General features: G+C 40.2%; 1 long non-coding RNA gene across 1 annotated transcript; it reads left to right on the top strand.

Annotated features, from left to right (window-relative positions):
• Nucleotides 1-485: 485 nt before the first annotated feature.
• LOC125345821 lies at nt 486-17527 on the top strand. The gene is made up of 3 exons (XR_007209800.1): nt 486-503; nt 11340-11341; nt 17317-17527. It is a non-coding gene; the product is annotated as an uncharacterized LOC125345821 (long non-coding RNA).
• The last annotated feature ends 2946 nt before the right edge of the window (nt 17528-20473 follow it).

Below are 20473 nucleotides of genomic sequence, written 5' to 3'. Positions count from 1 at the left end.
AGAAATATTGAAAAATACTTAAAAATTGTTCATAGTTAGTCCTTAGCTAATTCATAGCTAAAAAATTAAAATGTTACACTTTTATAAGACATTTTGAAGAATTTAAACATTCTTTTTTGTGAATAATTACTTATTTAATGCCAAAGTGATGTACAGAGGGGTTACAGTTTCATACATAATGCAGTGGGTACATTTCTTATACAACTTGCTAGCTCCTCCTTCATTTCCCTCCCTCCCCACCTTTTCTTCTCACCCCATGAGTTGTTCGGTTGGTTTACACCAAATAGTTTTGGAAGTATTGCTTTTGGAGTCATTTTTCTTTTTATGCACTGTCACTTGATTTTGAAACTCCCTTTCTCTTCCCTAGTTCTAATACCAGTATATAAAATACCCAGGGTACTCAGAAGAGATACAGTGATAGCACGGGGACAACCACAGGAAGGGGATAAAAGATGATCATCAATAACAACAAAAAAGCTACAGTTTCACATAGCATGTTGAAAGTAATTACAAGAGTGATATAACTCATTTCCATAAGGTGGAGTTCATTTCACTTAGCATCATCTTATGTGTTCATAAGGGCATAGCTATTGGGCTCTTGTGATCCTCTGCTGTGACTAAATCTGTACTAATTATTCCCTATCAGGGAAACCATAGAGCCCATGTTTCTTTCGGTCTGGCTCACTTCACTTAGTATGATTTTTCCAAGTCCTTTCATTTCCTTACAAATGGGGCAATGTCATTCTGTCTGATAGAAGCATATTCCATTGTGTGTATGTACCACATTTTCCTGATCCATTCATCTACTGAGGGGCATCTGGGTTGGTTCACTACTGCAGGGCAAAAAACATAGCTTGCAAGATAAATAGAAAGCCCACAGATTGGGAGAAGATCTTTACCGGCCATACAACGGACAAAGGCCTCATATCTAAAGTATATGCAGAACTGAAAAAAACAAATTCCTCCAAAACAAATCCTCAAAAAACCAACAGCCCCTTCAACAAATGGGCTAAAGACTTAAAAAGAGACTTCTCTGATGAGGAAATGAGAATGGCCAAGAGACATATGAAAAAGTGCTCTACATCACTGGCCATAGAAGAAATGCAAATCAAAACAACATTGAGATTACACCTCAGCCAATAAGAATGTCCATTATCAGAAAAAATAACAGTAACAAATGCTGGAGGGGATGTAGCCAAAAGGGAACCCTACTTCATTGTTTGTGGGACTGTAAACTTGTTCAGCCACTCTGGAAAGCGGTATGGATATTCCTCAGAAGGCTAAACATAGAGCTCCCCTATGACCCAGTAGCCCCACTTTTGGGCATCTACCCAAAAGATTACAAACAAGAACATATTAAAGCTACCAGCACAACAATGTTCATTGCAGCACAATTTGTCATTTCTAAAATATGAGACCAACCCAGATCTGTACATTCTTTTATAAAAAGAAATTGGCAGTATGCCTGTGTTCTTACTATAAGGCTATTGTTAAACTTTAACCTGTAGTACAGTGATGGGGAAAGAAGAGAAATGACTTATTCATTCATTTCAGAGACTCAACATTTTTGGAATTAGAGAAATGTGTATTCATCTCTAGGGATCATGAGTCAGATGAAATGTGAATGTGTCTGGAGCAGCATGCAAAGTTTGGAAAAGGAAGTTACCAGGAATACTGTATCAGAAATACAAGACTGTCTGCCAGCTTCACTGGTTTTAAAGTTTAGATAAGTGAGTGATGAAAGGAGGCTCCCCAGTTGCATCATGAAAAGAAATAACATTCAGAAGTAACATTTAGACAGACATGCTAACTAGAACCAGTCTTTAGGTCCAGGATATGAATACAATTAAGCCAAAGGTAATAGAATATCATTCATCCATTCATCTCCTCACTTCCCTTAATTCTTGGCTCAGATGCCTGTTTTTCTTTCTTTCTTTCTTTCTTTCTTTCTTTCTTTCTTTCTTTCTTTCTTTCTTTCTTTATTTATTTATTTTTCATTGAGTCCTTCTTCTTTTCTGTTGTTTCTCTTTTCCTTTCATTTAGTTAATATCCCTTGTCAGACTGTGCTTGCTGATGTGATTTTATTGGTCTCCTTTGCTAGAATAAAATTTCTAAGAACAGAAGAACTTTTGTCTTGCTTACTGAACTGTGTCATCAGAATCTGGGATTATCTTGCCCTGCATCAGACATGTAAATATAAAAGACAGGAATCCCTACCTATGAATCTGATTTCTCATCTTCTCTTTCCTCACTTTCCAAACACAATTTGTCATTATAACAACACTGCTTCTTGGGTAGTCATCTTTTCCTTTATCCCTTGTTAATTTGTATCATTTATGATTCAGGGTTCATATGCTGTGTCCATTGAGGAGTCAGTGCTGCAATATCTAAATATGAAAACAAATAAATTGTTTTTAAAATAAACAAGTAGGAATTGCAACAGAACATCTGACTTGCTGACTTTTGCTTTTTTAGAGTTCTCTCTTCCTTTCTCTTTCCTTGGTAGGTTTCTCCATCACACATCCACAAAAAAGCAAATTGCATGCAATCAAGTCAGCACTGATCAAAAGAATGTGAATTTGTGCTACTCTTTAAACATTCTATTTCTTTTTTTTCCCCTCAGATTTGAAAACTTCTGAGGTGCTGATCCATTTTATGTAGTCTCATATGTTTGATGTGTTCTGAAATAAACTAAGAGTGACAGTGATCATGTTTTCAGTGACTTTTACAGTCAGAAATCAGAAATGCCTGCCTATTTTTAATCAGTGACCAAAATACATTTTTATCCTTTTCTTTTCTTTTATTGTCATTGTACATCACTGTTCTTTTGTATGCTGGAAAATTTAAGATGGAAGTGATGTTTTTGATTTGAACTTATTAGCTCAATGTTGTGTTGTTGTTGTTTGATTGCTTGTTTTGGTGCCAGTATAGGAGCTTAAACTCAGACCCAGGTGCTGTTCTTGAGCTTTTTTTCCTTAAGACTAGTGCTCTACTGCTTGAGCCATAGTTCAACTTACAGTTTTTTAGTGGTTAGAATTTAATGGACTTTACTGCTCAGATTGATTTTGAACTATCATCCTCAGTTTTCAGCCTCCTGAGTAGTTAGGATCAAAGGCATGAGCCATGGGTGCAGGCTAGTTTAAAATTCATTTCAATTATTCAAATGCACTTTCTTTATTTTGCTAATATTGAAACATTAGCATAAAATGAATGTGTTTTGCCACATATATAATTTGTGTTTGGAGTATATCCACATGGTGAAATAATAGTCTATCTATCTATCTATATGTTGCTTCACATAATTACTTGGTGAAGACTCATTACATATACTCTAAAACATGTAAATAACTTAGTACTTAAAATTCAGCTTTGATGTGGTATGTTTTGATATGGAAAGGATAATATTAAATAAGTGTAAAATTGTTGTCAATTTTACTACTATAAAATATAGTCATAACTTTTACTGATAAAACAGAACAGAAAATGGGAAAAGAAGTATGAATTAAAGTTTTTGTATATGCATTTATGCATATAGGTGTATTTGTATATCTACAGCTAGAACGAATGATATGAAAGCTTAATTCATCTTTTTGAATGTGTGTGAGTGAAATGAGAAGGAGGGATGGGGGATGAGAGAATGGATTTCAATGTAATGGAATCAAATAGAATTAAATAGAACAGAAGGGAAGAGAAGCAAGGGGAGGGAAGGAAAGAGAAGAGAGGTGAAGAAGAGAAAATAAAAGAGAAGAGAAGATCTTATATATAATCTTAATGCATATATTCCTGGCATTAGCATAGCATGCCAAGAATGGATCATAGGAATGTTTTATCTCAATTTATTCTCAGCTAACACTCCCAGAAGAGCTTATAACTTATCATTATTTTTGCAAATATCACCTATTCAAAATGAATTTTTCCCCACCAAGGATAAAGCTAAAATCAAAATCTGAAAATTTTTTCAGCTAGAATCATTTCAACAGGCCACATTTCCCTCTAATTCTGTCTTTTACTGTTTCACTAGACAGACCAGCTATAAATGTAGTTTCCTCTGTTTCCTGTATTGCTGTCTTTTTTCAGGGTGTTGTGGTCATTTTATAACATCCGTATCTCAGTAAGGTAATTTACTTAATGGATAAGTAAAAAGAGAAGAAAAAAATGAAATATTAAAGAGAAATATTAAGAAAATTTAAAATAAATACTGTGGGGTAGAGGGAGATTAAATAATACCTTAGTAACACAAATCATGCACCATCTCAAAAATCTTGCATTTAATGTCAGACAAATTTATTACTGTAGGGAAAATGTAGGTAAACCATAGAAATCTAGTAATTCCCAGTTCAAGCAAACATCTCTTTTCCTACTCAAACAAGATCCAAAGCTATTACAGTCTCATTTAATTTTATTTGTAACTTTTATGATATGTATATATAAAGTACTCAAACACATTAAATGATTCATTTATTATGACTTAATATATACTATACCATGTCCAATGAATTTAAGTATTTGTTGATAATAATAACATGCCATAAATATTGTTCATAATCTTTTCAAGTCTTACTATCTTTATAGAGAAGTAGAAATATTTCCATAAATATCCTTTATGACTTCTTTTCAAGTTTGACTACATTCATATACAAACATTAATTTATTGGGATTTCATCTAAAATATGATTAACCAATTACAAATCATGTGTGAGTTGCCTTCCATTGAATGTCTCTGAAGTGGGAATTCTCCCTGTTTTGTCCATTTTCACTGGAAGGAACCTGTTTTCCTTCTACATTATATATTTAAAATATCCTATTGATAACAATGTGTGATTGGAAGGTGTGAGTTTTCTCTACAAAAGGAAAGAATACTAATACAATATTTAACATCCTATTAAGATGCATCATTAAATATTTAGTCCCAAGTTAAAAATTTCAGAATGAATTTTGGAAGGGAAAACAATTATGATTACATACACTATAGCAATGCCTTTACTTCCAACGCATAGATTTTTAGAATTATAAATGGTTTCTAAATACAGTTAATTGAGACTTGGCATAGACCTCTGAAGATTTGCCAGTGACAATAGAAATGACCAGTTTGTTTCTGCTGAAGAGATCAACTGAGTTGCTTCTTATTTCAAAACTTCTTACAATTAAGCTTTGATCATTAATAATGTAAACTATCCCGTAATATGGCTTAGTGGTTTGTCAAAAATGAATGGAAGTAGCTTTAATCTTTAGCACAGATAGCATTACAAGATTCTGAACATTCAAATTGTACAGCTCAATAAAAAAGATACTGAAAAAAGTCAAAGTGAGGCAGTTTATCAAAGCAATAAAATATATTGTGATTATAAAACATATTGTGGAATAAGAAACAAAGCTTAAAGTTATATTAAAGACCTCAGTTCCCAGCATTTTGTACAGAGATTATTTAAAATACTTTTCTTATTTTCAAAGAAAAAGGAAAGAGGTGGCTTTAAGCAGTTATGTACATAGTCAGAAAACACAGAAAACACTTTTATTTGTCTGTTTTTTGTGTTTCGTGCCATTTCAGATAACACTTTTATTCAAAAACTCATTCAAATAAAATGATACTATCAACATTTGACACATCTGCAGGAAGCCGGCAGCGACGCCATTACAAGATGGCGCCTGCTTCCTGGCAGCCTTAGCAGTAAACAACTCCATAAACAGCAATGCTTAGTGGACTTTCGCGCCCAAACCCCGCGCACGCGCAAGCGAGCTCTAGTCCCAGCCAATCCCGAAGCGGTTGCTAGTAACAACCAGCCGCAGACCAATCAGGGAGCGACCCTTGCTCCCCCAAGAGTATATAAGCAGGCGTTTTTTGACCCTCGGGGCCCCTCGCTTCAGCTCTCCCTCAACCAAGCAGCTCTTCAATAAAGTGCGATTGAGAAGGATCCTCGTGTGGTGGTCGTCTTTCTTGCTGGACGAGGTAGCCGCCCGCCGCAACTGGTGCCGAAACCCGGGAACCACGCGAGGGGACAAAGAGGATCCAGAACTCAACGCACGAAGAGGTAACTTCCCTCAGGTATGTGGACTGCCGTTCCTGTCTGGTGGCTTCTTATTATCCTTCCGCTGTGGGTGCTGGTGGCGGGTGTGTGTTTGCTTTGTTTGCGCTGTGACGAACCTGGAAAGGAGTGCCGCTGTATTGATCTAGAGTAAGTCAGAAGCGAAAGTAAGTCCGCGGTAGATAACGCGGCTTTCGCCCGTGGGTAGGACGCTCGTAGATAAGAGTGCGCCATGGGAAATGCTCAGGGGAAAACAATCGATTCCAAAGATCTTTACATTCCCCTTCAGGCTTTACTAAAGCAGCGTGGCCTTAAGGTTGGTAAGGCGACTGTTAAGAAGATTCTCACAGATATAGATCAACAGGCGCCATGGTTCGCGGTCTCTGGCGACTTGACTCTCCCCTGCTGGGACAAATTAGGCAGGGATTTAGACAGCGCTCAGGAAAAGGGTGAGATCTCTGGAGCAACGATGCCCTTATGGCGCATGGTACGCTCGTGCCTAGAAGACGGACGCTCCACAGACCTTATAAAGGAAGGTCAAAGGGCCCTTAGTAAGCACCAGGATAGTTTTTCGGAGTCCTCATCAGTAAAGGGGGAAGTGGTTAGGCCTAAGGAAAATAAAAATAAAAGGATGAAAGAAAGAAAAGGGGGACCCCATAAGGGTCTGGAGGAGGGACTGCAGCCCTCAGAAAAATCCTCAAATGCACAAGCGGCGGGGACGAGACAAGCAAAACAAAAGCAAGCCCAAAAGGGGCAAGGACAAGAACCAGTTGCCCCGTTGTATCCTTCTTTGGAGGAATTTAAGATTGACAACTCCTTCTCAGCTCTTAGCATAGAGGGCAGTGAATCAGAGAGCGAGACCGAGAGTGGCCATACCTCGGGCAGCGAGCTGAGCCCAGAAGATGAAAAGGGCTTGGAGGAAGCCGCTGCTAGGTACAAGGAGGACAGATACGGACCCGGTCACCCCCTTGGGGTCAGGGCCCCCAGGCAAAAAACACCCTCTGCCCCCCCGCCTTATGTGGCGTGCGGGCGGAGTAACTTCATAAAGAGAAGCACGTGGTCTAGGTTGGCTGCGGCTTTTCCAGTCTTTGAGAACCCGGTAGCAGATGAAAGGATCTATGAGCCAGTCTCTTATAAACAACTAAGGGATCTAATGGAGGCAGTGCGCACATATGGAGTAACAGCCAATTATACCACCGCCTTATTGCGGCGACTCACGGTTAATGCCTTGACGCCCACGGATTGGTTTGAGGTTGCGCGCACATGCCTTAGTCACGGGCAGTTCCTTGACTTTAGGTCCCTTGTTCAGGATAAGGCACAAACACAATTCAGAAAGAATCTCCAAGAAGGGAGAGCCGAATGGTCAGTGGACATGCTTCTAGGACAGGGAGAGTATGCAGTGGAACAGACCACCTACCCCTTTGAAGTCTATTCCCAGATAAATGAGATATTTTACAAGGCTTGGCGGGCCTTGCCAAACAAGGGAGAGGTGGCTGGTAACCTTACAAAGGTAATTCAGGCACCCATTGAACCATTTTCTGACTTTGTGGCACGCATGCTTGAGACGGCAGAGCGTGTACTTGGAAGCTTGGAGACAGCCATGCCCCTTGTGCAACAATTAATCTATGAGCAGAGTACCAAAGAATGTCAAAGAGCAATAACCCCTGTAAAGGAAAAGAGCCTTGAGGCATGGGTAAGAGCTTGCCGAGAGGTGGGAGGCCCATTGACAAATGCAGGCTTGGCGGCGGCCGTGCTTTCTGCCGCTCGCATGGCTAGGGACAATAAACAGAGGGGCTGCTTTAAGTGTGGCCAATTAGGACACTTTAAGCGGCAATGCCCGAAAATTAACGAGACCCCGGCTAATTCAACGGGAGGGCAGCGACAACCAGGTCTGTGCCCCCGATGTAAAAAGGGAAAGCATTGGGCCAATGAATGCAGGTCAGTGAAGGACATTAATGGACATCCAATCCCCCAAGCTGTACCGTTAGAGTCAAAAAACGGGAGAGGGGGCCCTCGTCCCCAGGGCCCGCAAATCTATGGGGCACTTCAAACGTCGGTACCAGCCCCCCACCTACAGCCACCCAGGCTCGAAGGGCAACTTCAGGCTCCGCAGGGCTGGACCTCTGTGCCGCCACCGGAACAGTATTAACTCCGGCAATGGGCATACAGGTCATAGATTCTGATATGACAGGACCCCTTGAAAAGGACACAGTGGGCTTAGTTCTTGGCCGTTCCTCTTCAACCATGAGGGGGCTAGTTGTCCTCCCAGGGGTCATCAACCCAGATAGTGAAGGAACTATAAAGATCCTTTGTCATGCCCCCCGTGGAGTCATTTCCATAGCTCCAGGAGATCGGATTGCCCAGCTCCTGTTACTGCCTTCGAGGCATGACAGCTTTCCCACAAAGGGTATTGAGAGGAATAATGCAGACCTTGGATCCACTGGGGTGGAAATTGCATGTTTGTCTATGGAACTAGACAAAAGGCCAATATTAACATTAGAAATAGAGGGAAGGAATTTCTCTGGACTGGTGGATACAGGTGCAGATCGGAGCATAATCCGGAAGGATGAATGGCCAAGGCAGTGGCCTATACAAAAATCCTCACAGACACTACAGGGACTAGGGTACGCTAGTTCTCCGGAGCTCAGTGCGAGGGAACTGGTCTGGAGGACTGAGGAAGGCCAAAAGGGCAAAGTTGTACCATTTGTCATTAAAGTCCCGATAAATTTATGGGGAAGGGATGTCCAACAACAGTTAGATTTGAGATTAACCAATGAGTATTCAGAAGCTAGCAAGAGGATGATGCAACATCAAGGGTTTGTCCCATCGCTAGGGTTGGGCAAACATTTACAGGGCAAGCCTGAACCCTTACAACCATCCAGTAAAAGGGACAGACAAGGCTTGGGTTTTTCTTAGGGGTCTCTGAAAATAAGGCTTCTACACCCGGCCAGGTGCCCATACCTTGGAAAACGGAAAAGGCGGTATGGGTCCCTCAGTGGCCCCTTTCTCAGGAAAAGTTAGAAGCCGCTCAAACACTGATAAAAGAACAATTACGGTTAGGACATATTGAACCCTCTGTCTCACCCTGGAACACTCCAATTTTTGTAATCAAAAAGGCCTCCGGAAAATGGAGGCTGCTACATGACCTGCGTGCCGTAAATGCCCAAATGCAGGTCATGGGAGCCATCCAGAGAGGACTCCCCTTGCTCTCAGCGCTGCCCCGCAATTGGCCGGTCATTACCTTAGACATCAAGGACTGCTTTTTCTCGATACCTTTATGTGAAGAGGACAGGGAACGATTCGCCTTCACTCTGCCGTCGGCAAACCACGAGCGACCTGATGCGCGCTTCCAATGGAAGGTCTTGCCACAGGGCATGGCTAACAGCCCCACCATGTGTCAGTTATTTGTTGATTCGGCCTTGATTCCAGTGAGGGAGAGATTCCCAGGAGTAAAAGTTATTCATTACATGGATGACATTTTGTTGACCGCCTCCTGTCTGGAGACGCTCTATACAGTGTATAAGGAAATCACATTCTTGTTAACAGCCAAGGGCCTGACTATTGCCCCTGAAAAGGTTCAGCAATCAAATATGATTGAGTTTTTGGGGTCAGTCATAAGCCCGGAAACCATTAGGCCACAAAAAATCTCTTTTCGGACCTCACGTTTAAAAACTCTTAATGATTTTCAGCAACTAATGGGGGACATTAACTGGATAAGGGGATTCCTGAACATCCCTAGGTCAGAATTATTGCCTTTATTCTCTATACTTGAGGGAAACCCAGAAGTTACTTCCCCTCGGGCCTTGACACCCTCTGCGTTACGGTCCTTGCACAAGGTCGAGGAAGCAATGGCCGGAGCGCAGCTGCGGCGGTATGATCCCGCGGCTCCAATTATCTTATGCATTCTAAAAACAAAAAACTACCCTACAGGAGTGATATGGCAGGATGGCCCTCTATGGTGGCTTCATGGCAGTTCTGTTGGCGCTAGGACGATTCAATATTTCCCCGAGCTGGTAGCTTCCCAGGCACTTTTAGGTCTCAAATACTGTCTGATGCATTTTGCTAAAGTCCCAGACAAGCTAATTATACCCTATACCCGTGAACAGGTAGAAACCTTAGCGGCTACAGTGGATGTGTGGGCCGTGCTTGTTTGCTCCTACTCTAAGGTAATTGATAACCATTACCCCAAGCATCCTTTGCTTGCTATCATAGAAAAGAATTTGGTCTATTTCCCAGTGTTAACACAAAAGGACCCTTTACCAGGGAGCGCTAACTTATTCACGGATGGGTCTAAATCAGGGCAAGGAGCATATGTGGTACAGGGCAAAACACCAGTGATTCTAACTTTCCGCCCGGATGTTCCACAAGTGGTGGAGTGCTTGACAGTTCTGGAAGTGTTTAAAACCTTCCCAGAGCCCTTTAATTTGTATTCAGACTCGCAGTATGTGGTCAATGCTGTAGCCTCTCTCGAAGTCGCAGCATCTATAAAACAGAGTAGTATGGTCTCTAATGTCCTCTTACAGATTCAAGATGCCATTTTGCAGCGTAGTCATCCCTTCTTCATTGGTCACGTGCGTGCACATTCGCTGCTACCAGGACCAATGGCGCAGGCCAATGACCTGGTTGACCGCGCAACACGACTTATGGCCTGCCTTGTAGAAGACCCTGTTACACAGGCCCAGAAATTTCATAATCTGTATCATGTCCCGGCAAACACTTTGAGACAAAAATTTCATATCTCCAGAAAAAGGGCCAGGGAGATAGTCAGAGCCTGTCAGTCTTGTGTCACCTTTCTCCCTCTCCCACATGTTGGGGTGAACCCAAGGGGCCTGAAATCCAATGCCCTTTGGCAAATGGATGTTACCCATTTACCAGAATTTGGAAAAATCAAATATGTCCATGTGTCGGTAGACACCTTCTCAGGCATAATCCATGCCACTGCGTTAGCAGGGGAAAAGGTTACTCACGTAAAAACCCATTGCCTCGAGGCTTGGGCAGCATGGGGTAAACCACAGAGAATAAAAACAGACAATGGGCCGGCTTATGCCTCAAACGGATTTCGCGCCTTTTGCGCACAAATGCAAGTGGCCCATACCACAGGACTGCCTTACAACCCCCAAGGACAGGGGATTGTAGAGAGAGCCAATAGGAGCCTAAAAGAATTAATACAAAAACAAAAAGGGGGAATAGCCGAGAGGGCAACCCCCAGAGAGAGACTCTCTCTTGCGCTCTTTACCTTAAACTTTTTAAATTTGAATGATGCCGGTGAGTCAGCATCCGATAGGCATATGTTACAAAAGGCCCAGGACAAAACAGATGTGGTCATGTGGAAGGAGGTCCTGGATAACAAATGGTATGGACCGGATCCGGTTATAACGAGATCCAGGGGAGCTGTTTGTGTTTTTCCTCAGGGCCAAGAGGTCCCACACTGGATTCCAGCTCGATTGACGAGACCAGTAAAGGCGCTTGACCAGAAGGCGTATGATGATGAGAGAGATCCTGGAGATGATGATTGCGGGAGCGACCCGTCAAATCAATCCCTCACCAACCTGTCGCAAGAGGCAGTGGGTGTCCCTGCTGCTGGCGGTGATGATCATGCCTGTTTCTGTCACTGCAAAGGAAACGGTGCTTTGGGTTGTAGCTAGAGCTTGGCCTGTCCCTTTGCCAATACATGCCAGTTCCCCTTTTCTTCCCACTTTATTCTCCTCGACGTGTGCCATGGAAGTGCCCTGTTTATCCCCTAAAGAATTTACCACAGTGAGGTTCAGTCATACCAGCATAAAGCTTAAGGGGACCTTTTGCTTTTCGTTTGCGGGAAATAATTCCTGCATTAAATTGAAGAGAAAAACATTGACCTATGTAGAAAGTAGTAACACTTTTCTCAACACAAACCCCTTACAGTTAATTACGGCACTAAATAAATTAAAAGGGAGCACTGATCAATCTATGACCCCAAGTAACCAGACTTTGATTCTAGTAGAGGCCTTGGTACCATTGGCTCCTCGAAATTTAAATTTGAGTGGTGCTACCCAGTTTAGAGGATCCCCCTATTGCCGTGCCTCTCCTGCCTTCCCTCCGTCCTTTATTCAGTGCCAAGATAAAACTTGGGAGGAAAAGCAAATAATCCCAGGCTTCTCCCTTTCCCCAGCATTGAGTAGACAGATAATAGAGCCAGAATTTGAAAATAACACAGTGACCGATAGGTGGCCTTGGTTCCAATGGCTTATAGCAAATGAGGCCGGGGTATCGTCAGATATCTTCGCAATCACGAAATTACGGAGTGTCCGCATCTCCAGGCGGCGGGCTTCTGGAATGAATCTATACCAACTAGGAAAACCCATAAAATTTGCCAATGCCAGCCTACATGAGTTTGTAGGGAGTAATGCCACTGTAAGAGCCGCCCCTGTTTGCTTGCAGCCCCCTCATATGTTCCTGCTGACTTCTAATGTCTCCAGTGATGAGATCAACTGTGCGATGGGGGAATGCTGGATTTCTAACTGTTGGAATGGCTCACAGTCCACTGCTGTAATTGTGAAAGTACCCACCTTCGTACCTATCCCAGTAAAATTAGACCCAGATAACTTCCCACTGATAACGTTACTTAGGGAGAAAAGAGACTTTGGAATAACCGCAGCCATAGTAACGGCCGTTGCCATCAGTGCAGGAGCGGCTGTTGCCGCCGGGGTGGCCATGGCCAACCAGGTCCAAACTGCTGAGACGGTCAATCAGGTGGTAGCCCAGACAGCACAGATTTTGGAAACAGAAGCAAAAATAAATTCCCACCTGGCATCTGGGATCCTTGCAGTTAACCAAAGAGTGGATTTAATGCAGGTTCAGCTTGATGAGTTAACTGAGCTAGTTCAAATTGGCTGTATTTCATCCTACAAACATATCTGCATTACCCCCCTGCCCTTCAATGCCTCCCGGAATGAATCAAAACTGTTAAGCCAATATTTGTCAGGAGAGTGGGGAAGGGAGGCTGAGGACCTGGTGCGGGAACAGCTCCTGAGAATAGCAGTGCTAAATGGAACGCAGGTTCATCCCATTACCCTGGGGCAGTTTACGAGTTGGATAACTACCGCTCTCTCCTACTTTAAAGAATGGGTGGGAGTGGGGATATTTTTGCTGCTCTGTGTTGGGGGCAGCGTGGTTTGTCTCTGGTTGGTCTGCCGCCTACGAGCTCAAACGCGCAGGGATAAGGTCTTGATCACACAAGCATTAGCCGCTTTGGAATGTGGCGGTTCCCCCCAAATATGGCTCGCGGCCCTGAAAAGGGAATGAGCTCCCTGGTTGCACGGCCCTTGCACCCCTGGGGTTACAAGACCCCATTGCACCCGGGATGGGCGTGCCTCCAAGAGAAGCAGGGTGCCGGGCAATAGCACCGCACTTGGGAGTTCTGTGACAATAAGCCCCAAGAAGAGCAAGTCTGATTGCACGTGGGTAGATACCCTAGACCCCACCTCTGGAAAAAAGGTATCGGACGGGTCTGGCGTCCGATGAATGGATAACACTCATGGGAAAGCCAGTACAATGTTCCAAAATAGCATACAGAGATCAGACCTCTACTCTTACCTGCACGAAAACAAAAAGGGGGAACTGCAGGAAGCCGGCAGCGACGCCATTACAAGATGGCGCCTGCTTCCTGGCAGCCTTAGCAGTAAACAACTCCATAAACAGCAATGCTTAGTGGACTTTCGCGCCCAAACCCCGCGCACGCGCAAGCGAGCTCTAGTCCCAGCCAATCCCGAAGCGGTTGCTAGTAACAACCAGCCGCAGACCAATCAGGGAGCGACCCTTGCTCCCCCAAGAGTATATAAGCAGGCGTTTTTTGACCCTCGGGGCCCCTCGCTTCAGCTCTCCCTCAACCAAGCAGCTCTTCAATAAAGTGCGATTGAGAAGGATCCTCGTGTGGTGGTCGTCTTTCTTGCTGGACGAGGTAGCCGCCCGCCGCACACATCTATATACATATATGTATGTATATATACACATAAATATACACATACACACAAATATATATATGCATACACACACACAAATCTTGCCTGAATCCCTATATTATTTAATGTGTCAAAAGAAGACACTTTTCAGATGAAAATTTTCTATATGGTTCAAGATCCAAGATATAAAGAATAATTATATTATTTACAATAAATTATAGTTGATATTAAATTATCCTCTTTAATTTTAAATTTTATTGTAAAAGTGATGTAGAGAAGGGTCACAGTCCCACAGGTAAGTAAATGAGTACATTCCTTTCTAAACAGTGTTACCCTCTCCCTTATTCTCTTCTACTTACCCCTCACTCCACTCCTCCTCTAAGATGTAAAGTTCATTTCCAACATAGTGTCTAGTGAGTATCACTATTGCATTGGTTCACTCTCACCATTTCTGTGATTCTCTTCCCCTTCCTGAAGTATGATAAGCTTATATTCAAGACAAGTACAGAAATCAAAAACAGCATCAACATCTAAGATATTCCTAGCAGAAGATAACAATAGCTCAATTGCTATGTATATATGAACAGATAAGATGATTCTCAGAGAAATGAACTCCAAGTTATGGAAATGAGTGGTCTATCATTGTTGTTGTTGCTTTCAATATACCATGTGAAATTATGCCTTTTTTTGGTCTTTCTTCCCCAGGTTTTTACCCCTGATGTCATTATAACTGATTTTGGTACCCTAGATATTGTACATACATTTATTGGAATTAGGGAAGGTAAGGGGAACATCAAAATGGAGAGACAAAGGATAAAAGGTGAACCAAGGCAACAGCAATACTTACAAAACTATATGCTGTAAACCAACTGTACAATGGGGGACGAGGAATGGGGAGGATGATTGGAGAAAAATGAGGGAGGAGGTAACAAGTTTGATAAAAAATGTACTCGCTGCCTTATTTATGAAGCTGTAACCCCTCAGTACAACACTTTGACAATAAATAAATTAATTAGTATTGATTAATAAAACAAGTTGAATAGAAAACAAACCAAGGTGGTGGGGGGAGAAAGAATAAATAAATAATTTTCCAGATTCTTTGATAAGCATCATAAATATATCAGTTTATTTTTCCTGCTTTGCAAGTCACTGTTTCTTTCATTTCACTGAACATTTTTGAAGGTCCTAAAGCTACAACCTACTGTCAGGAAAGTGCCAGGCATACTTGGAAAAATGTGAGTGATGTTTTCCATCTCCATTTTGGTAAGCCTACTAAATAATTTTAAATGTAGGCAAATATTAGTGAAAAATTCTGGGACTATTTAAAATAAAAGATTGTGACTCAAGTGAATTGCTACATCATCTGCCTACTACATGTGAGGCTTAAAGTTTAAATGCTAGTACTAGGAAAGACTGAAATGGAACAGGAAAATACTGTGTGTCTTCAATGGATGCTTGTAAATGCTTTAAAAACACCTTCTAGATTTTCTGGTTATTCTCTATTCTCACTATTCTCTTAGTAGGATGAAGTATTATTGTATATAGACTTCAAAATACATTTCCCAACAGAGTGCTTTTAATTTCTCTCAATCTCTAATGGTGCAAAATGTATTTTTATGTCTACCCTTATTGCCTTATGTAAGTGTGGCACTTTGGATCCTCCTTTTAGATATTTGTACCATTACATTGTTCTTATCAAATAATGAGGCACTTTTTGTTAATTTTATATATGAACCACTGTTTTACATTTAGAAAATTTCTGCTTAATAATATTATAATTTCTTTATGCATTCTAATATTCATACTAAAATTGAGAATAATCATTCAGCGAACATAAATGATCATAGTGTATAGAAATAAAAGTCACAAAATTACAGGGCACTAGATAAATATAAATTATGTAAACATATGCTCACCACACAGGTGACTATGTTCTAGTCTTTGTAAAATGTAATATGTTGTGTATTATTGTGCTTGGCAGATGGATTATAATTAAAGACAGTATGACCATCCTTAGTTATCCTGTATGTCTAATGCATTGAAGATAAGGTTATCCATTAAGTCAGAGAAAGTAATGTGCTGAAGGAACCAGGGGCTCAGGAGAACAAAGTTTATAAATGATTCACTCTGGTTTTGAAAATGGAAAATGGACCCCAAGTGAAACAATGTGAGGAAGCTGGAATGGAGAAAGAGCCAAGAACAGAATTTCTCCCATAGCCTAGTGCTTATGTGTTCTAATTATTATGAGTAAGGACTTTTATTCATTATGTATCAACTTGGGTAATTATGTAATAAAATGACAACCAGGATATTCCTGGGAAGGAATCTCTATATATAAGCATCGATAGTGCATAGATTTCAAATGAAAAAGGTAACTCTTAATCATGTGAATGTATAATTTTCTGATCTGTTAAAGGCTTTATAAGAAAAAACTGTGGCTACCTGGAAAAGAACTGCACTTCAACCTTGTAAAATTAGTACCGTCCTTAGTGCCCCTCTTTGGGGATTGAGACTTGGCAGCCATTACAATGCAGAAAGAAAGACAACAACCAAATGCTCTTTTTTTTCTGTTTTTCTTTTGGTATTTTTTTCTTTATTGTCAAAGTAAAGGACAGAGGGATTACAGTTTCATATGTAAGGCAGTGAGTACATTTCTTATTCAAAGAAAGGTTGGGCAAATGAGACTGCATCAAACTGCAGAGCTTCTGCATGGCAAAGGACATAGCTTGCAAGATAAATAGAAAGCCCACAGATTGGGAGAAGGTCTTTTATGAAGGCCTTATATCTAAACTATACATAAAACTCAAAAAAATAAATTCCTCTAAAGCAAATCCTCAAAAAACCAACTGCCCCCTCAACAAATGGCCTAAAGACCTAAAAAGAGACTTCTCTGAGGAGGAAATGAGAATGGCCAAGAGACATATGAATAAGTGCTCTACATCACTGGCCATAAAATAAATACAAATCAAAACAGCATTGAGATTCCACCTCACCCCAGAAAGAATGCCCATTATCAGGAAAACTAACAATAACAAATGCTGGAGGGGATGTGGCCAAAAGGGAACCCTACTACATTGTTGGTGGGAATGTAACCTTGTTCAACTACTCTGGAAAGCAGTATGGAGGTTCCTCAGAAGACTAAACATAGAGCTCACCTACAACCCAGCAGCCCCACTTCCGGTCATCTACCCAAAAGATTACAAGCAAGATCACACTAAAGCCACCAGCACAATAATTTTCATTGCAGCACAATTTGTCATTGCTAAAATATGGAACCAACCTAGATGCCCCTCAGTAAGCGAGTTGATCAGGAAAATGTGGTACAAGTACACAATGGAATTCTATGTCTCTATCAGAAAGAATGGCATTGCCCCATTCGTAAGGAAATGGAAGGACTTAGAAAAAATCATACTAAGTGAAGTGAGCCAGACCCAAAGAAACATGGACACTATGATCTCCCTCACAGGGAGTAATTAGTACTTGCTTAAGTTAGCCATAGCAGAAGATCACAATAGCTATGCCCTTATGAACACATAAAATGTTGCTAAGTGAAATGAACTCCACCTTATGGAAACAAGTTACATAGTATTGTTGTAACCTTGTTCTTATGAAGACAGTTTTTAAGAAAATCTATTTTTTTTCTTTTTCCTTGTCTGTTTGTTTGACTGAGTGGTTTTTCTAGTTTTGTTTCTCTTGTATTCCCTTCCTGTGATTGTACCCTTGTTAACACTGTATTACATCTGAGTACCCTGAATATTGTCTATATGGGTAATAGAACTGGGGAAGGGAGAGGGAATACCAAAATCGAGAGACAAAGAACAAAAAAACAACCATTCAAAAAGCAACACTTACAAACCATTTGGTGTAAACCAACTGCACAACTCTTGGGGTTGGGGGAGGAGAGGGGAAGGGGAGGAGAGGGGGAGAAATGAGGGAGGAGGTAACAAGTAGAACAAGAAATGTACTCACTGACTTTCATAGGAACCTGTAACCCTTCTGTACCACACTTTGACAATAAAGAAAAAAAATAGGAAAAAAAGAACAAAGAAAATCCATCCCAGCTACATAAAACTCACTGAAATGTGTCAAGAAATTTCAATATGAAATACTCTCAGACAATGCTGAAGGAACATAATGTCAAGTTAAATAGCACTTACTAGGACACAATGCTAGTTTAAGCTATCCTGCCCGATTTTTGTTCTTATATTATGTAATTTTATAATATGGATCAGTTTCAATTTTCATACAAACCTGTCAATGATATATAAATTTTTGGGGAAATTGGAAATATATATTTAACTAATAAAACATATTTTCATAGGCCCCAAAAAGTAATGAATTGTTTAATATTTTTATAGTCTCTACAAATATATCGGAAGGAAGCAACCAATACAGGTGTAAATATTTATCACAATAATACCTTTACATTTCTTTTATCATTGTTTGTTTACACAAACTATATTCTAGACAGTAAGATATGATAGGATTTTTGGTAACAGGAAATGATTTTCTCTTTCTCCTATTTGTATTCAATATAATACAAGAAATACAGAAGTAAATTCTAATGTAAAAATTAAATGAGGAAATAAAATTTTTCCATATGACCTAGTAATGATCTCTTTCAGAGGAAAACATTGGTTAATTTGATACTGAACAAGCAGAAATAAAATGGATTTTTTTGTTTTAAACAACAGCTGCTGTAAATCAAGTTCTTTACTAAAAGAGTTTTTAATATTGAAAACTTAAATGGAACCTAAAATATTTCCATATTATGTACACATAAGATAACATTTTAGTATGCCACATACCCGTGAGAATATTTTCAAGAAATGATAGAATAAAAATTATAAATTATGTGGTTTCATTATGACCATTTTGAAGGAAGAATTTGAATTTGTGTTAGAATCTCAAATTATCAAGAGAGATTCTTTGGAAAGGCCAAGCTACATTTTTTTTTTTAAAAGAAAGCCTCAAAACTCAAAACTCAATAAATAAGAAATGGGAAATAGTAAACCAAGCCAAATGTTCAGTGTGAAAGGCAACATCTAAAGGCATTATACAGAAATTTGATCAGAGCCAATCACATTATAGTGTCTTTTCTGGGTGGTCTAAAACCAGTTTATGAGGTACTGTCATTTATCCAAGGAGAGACCAGCATACCCAGTCAGGTGCCCTCATTTTCTGTTTCAATTTAGAAAATGGAGATCATAAATACATGGAAATAAAACCACACACACACACACACACACACACACACACACACACACACACACACACACCCCCCATATCACATTCACCAAGAATTGGATCAGAAAGTAGGTAATCATTAACAAGTAGGGTAAAGGAAGAACTTACTCAGTTCAATCCAGCAATAGATTTGTAGGCTAAGAGGCAAGAGGTCATTATTTATATAAGTTTAGGAGTGCTAAAAGTACATATACATGGAAGAAAGTTACACACATTCAAAACCTTACTTAGGACGAAGCTTAAATAAGGAACTGAGACAAACTTCCGACACATCCCTTTGTGTTCTGCATAAGTGACCTTTTATAGACTATCATTGAATTAACTGCCATTGCTGCTCTTTTATGTCTAGTTGCCCTTTCAAACTTATCCAATTTTATACTTCAAAAACAACCCTATTCTTTTTCTTTCTGAATAATTACTTATTAATTGTCAACCTGATGTACAGAGGATTTACAGTTTCAAATGTAAGTCAGTGGGTACATTTCTTGTACAATTTTATTCATTATCTACTTCTGGGACTTTAATATCCCTTCTCAATAATAGGTAGATTCAATGTGGAGGTATTGGAAATAACTAGTTCTATAGACTTTTATACCACGTATTCTGTTTTATTTTCCAATTATTTATTCTTTGTTTATAAAATAAAATTTAGTTTGGATATTGAATTTGTGTCCTGTGACCAGTGAAATTTTAAATTCCACCTGAGGAGAATTTTGATAGATTCTTTTTTTTTTTCTTTTTGCATTGCTATACTTCTTGAATGTTTATACTTGCTACGACTTCCAGTAACATGCTGAATTAAAATGGAAATTATGTCATTCTCTTCTCATCCCCATATCAGACAGATATTACTTCTTCCTAAATTATGCCATAGATACCAACAATTAAATACATATAAAGATTTTTTTTTTTTTTTTTGGCCAGTCCTGGGCCTTGGACTTCAGGGCCTGAGCACTGTCCCTGGCTTCTTCCGGCTCAAGGCTAGCACTCTGCCACTTGAGCCACAGCGCCGCTTCTGGCCGTTTTCTGTATATGTGGTGCTGGGGAATCAAACCTAGGGCCTCATGTATCCGAGGCAGGCACTCTTGCCACTAGGCCTATATCCCCAGCCCCATATAAAGATTTTTTAAGCAGAGATTTTAATTACAATTTTTCTAGATAGGCATAAATTGAATATTGAACTACATTAATGAGAATTAATAATAAATGTATTCTTATATTTGTATATATGTTTATATTCTTATATTTGTGTATTTTCCTCATGCT

Source organism: Perognathus longimembris, chromosome 2 (genome assembly GCF_023159225.1).
Source record: "Perognathus longimembris pacificus isolate PPM17 chromosome 2, ASM2315922v1, whole genome shotgun sequence".
NCBI lineage: Eukaryota > Metazoa > Chordata > Mammalia > Rodentia > Heteromyidae > Perognathus > Perognathus longimembris.
Note: the sequence above shows the minus strand (reverse complement) of the source record. Positions and strands in the feature narration are given on the sequence as shown.